Here is a 3,055-nt window from a genome sequence, read left to right on the forward strand (position 1 = left end):
AAGTTAAGTTAAGTTTAACGTTAACGTAACTAAGTTAACGTAAAGTAAGTAGTAGTAGTATAATTAATTATTATTATAATACTAACACTATACGCGCGCGCGCGCGCGCGCGCGTGTGTGTGTGTGTGTGTGTGTGTGTGTGTGTGTGTGTGTGTGTGTGTGTGTGTGTGTGTGTGTGTGTGTGTGTGTGTCGACTAATTGTCACTCGTTCAATGGCGCTCCTCTGCTGTAAATTCCTACGGGTTTTTTCATGAATTCCTATAGAGACTATAAGATTCTATAGGAATTTGTATAGTTACCTATAGGATTTGCGTATGCATAGATATATGTAGGACATTCATAGGAATGCAAATAGAGTAATAGAGGTACCCACAATGTGAACAGATGTCCCATGAGAACTAAAAGCTCTATAGAATACGACGTATAGTAACATATAGGCGTACGTAAAACAAAGGAGAGATGCCTCATGGAGATTGAAAACGCCTATAGGCTATCATAGAACGACGTATACACATGTCCTCTGTCCTATGTGAACCTATATGTTCCTATACGTCAAAGTGTAATATCCTATAGGTCTTTAGTTCCCATGAAGCATCTCTTCCACATTCCTATGGGTATATTATACCTATATTAACTTGAAAGAATAATTCATAACTTTCCAAAACTAGAAATCATAATTATTAAACGAGATACGTTCTACGTCGGGCATAAAAAAATCCTGACTGCCATAAGGAAAATATATACTCATGATTTTTTTGAGTTATCAAAAACACCTTGTTTATCACGTGACCTTCAGTTTTTGAAGTTATGAAAAAATTATCTTAGATTTTCACGTGAAATTACAGTCGGTTATTATAGCATTTTGTACACACTCTAATATATATTATAGTGTAGGAACTATACAAAGTGTCTCAGAATATTTGTATTTGACTGTTTTGGGACTATACAGAGTATCTCAAAATATTTAGTGTGCAGATAAAGCGGATTAAACTGAACCGGAAGGTCCTCTATCATTTTGCAATTTTCGCAATTATTAGCCAATGGGCAGAATGTCTAATCGACGCAACTTTAAGATATCTTTAAAAGTTCTTTGAAAAACATCTTTAAAATATGTCATAAAAAACTTTGAAAAATATCTTAAAGTTGTCTTATGCATATTTTATCCGCTTATTCGACAGAAATTAATTATTGTAAAAATTACAAAATGATACAGGATTTTTCGACTCAGTTTAGTCTACTTCATCTGCACACGAAAATAGTCCCAAACTGGATTATCTTGTATGTCATTTAAGTCCGATTGCATCAACATTCTTGCACATCATTCTTTTTCCCATGCTATTCTATAGGAGCCTCTTTTCATGGACTGATATCATAGATTCCTATAAAATTTTGTAAAAAAATTTCCTATATTATCCTATACATACATACATGCTGCGTAAATCCTATAGGTACCTATTGTAAGAAATTTAGAAGAAATAGGCACAATAGAGAAACTATCAACGTCAACTGGATCTTGTTCTGGATGAACAGACCTATAATTTAAGGGAAACAACTCATTTGAACGCTTAGATTCTTGCTAAAATCAATCTTGAACTTTGGTCATTTTTTTCACATTAGTCGGACTATATTTCTTAAGGTGTATATTGTAGGATTAAATGAATTATTGTATTATTGTATTTAGCGATCAAAAAAACATACTATACCACATTTAAAATCCGGATTAAGCTATTTTTGCATCAAATCAAATATGTATTAATGAAAATCAAAACTTTGATTTATTATAAAAATCATTCACTAGCGACTTCTAATAGCGAAATCTTAATATTTTTTGATAGAAATTTATGAGCGTTCTTTTGATAAAATGAAAGTTTTTGAGTTCAGAGGCTGATTAAAAAAAATTTTTTTGTCTTGTCAGTCTAATACACATCTATTCGTATAGTGAGTAATAATGTTGACATTAGTTGCTTTTCATTTACATACATAAAACTAAAGTTCTGAAGTAAGCTGAGTATTTTGTACTCAGACGTCACTATTTGCTTACTTTGGTAAAAAGTTATCACATGTCAACACAGATTTACAACTTCACTTTGAAACTCACTAAAGCATATGATCTCGATCTCATACAGATTGGGTAAAAAGTTGAAATCTCACTTGTCAGAAGGAACGTGCATTCAACTGAGTTATGACGTTTCAAGTGAGAATTGTCTAAGAATCGGTGTAAATGAAAAGCAACTATTCTAAACTCGTGCGCTCAGTAGCAGGAGGGAAATAGGGTGAGAAGCGCTTTTTGTGCGCCCTTAAGCAAGGAGGGATGGGAGAGATAACATAATGTCTGCAGTTGTCAATGTCTCTTTCTATAGAAAGGAAAGCGATTTATCTGATATACCATATACGCAGCTGGGTAGTTCTTTTTTTCTGTCATTTGATTTTTTTTTTTAGGGCACTACTTAAACTTGTTTTTGCCAAAATGGCGATTTTGATGAGTTTGATATACAATAACTCAAAAACTATTTATTTTTTACTTCGTGCCCAGAGAGTGAGTGGAGATTTTTGATTGGAGGATGATCAGAATTATAACATAATCAGCCAAATTAGCCGGAGTTCATTTTCTATATATTTTGTAGGACGCCTCATATGTTACCATAAAGTAGTCATTTTTGCTTCAACATTCAATAACTCAGTGAAAAAAAATCGTACAGCACTTAATAAAAAAGCAAATTGAAGCAAATTAAATTAAAAATTTACTCTTTCGACTGTTATAAACTGCATTTTTGTGTGAATTTTTATGCCATAGATCTTCATAAAGTTTTTAGATTTGACGGGTATTTATTTGTGTCTGTATATCTCCATAAAGAATCAATCAAATTGAAATATCAATTATCAATTTTGAAAGTAAAGATTTCAAGCTTTCAAATGCTTTTTAATTTTTTGTCTGCGATAATTTTTCACCGAGTTACGGTGTTCTGAGTATTGTGCAATTTTGAGCGTGGTTTAAAGTGTTTTCTATTTTTTGTTGAGTAGTGTGTGTGTATATATATATTTTATATATATATAT

General features: G+C 32.1%; 1 protein-coding gene across 1 annotated transcript in view; it reads left to right on the forward strand.

The window, feature by feature from the left end:
- LOC105623602 (TOX high mobility group box family member 3-like) overlaps positions 1-3,055 on the forward strand; it is a 227,896-nt gene that overhangs the window by 194,192 nt on the left and 30,649 nt on the right.

This window comes from Atta cephalotes (genome assembly GCF_000143395.1).
Source record: "Atta cephalotes unplaced genomic scaffold scaffold00060, whole genome shotgun sequence".
In the NCBI taxonomy this organism is placed as follows: domain Eukaryota; kingdom Metazoa; phylum Arthropoda; class Insecta; order Hymenoptera; family Formicidae; genus Atta; species Atta cephalotes.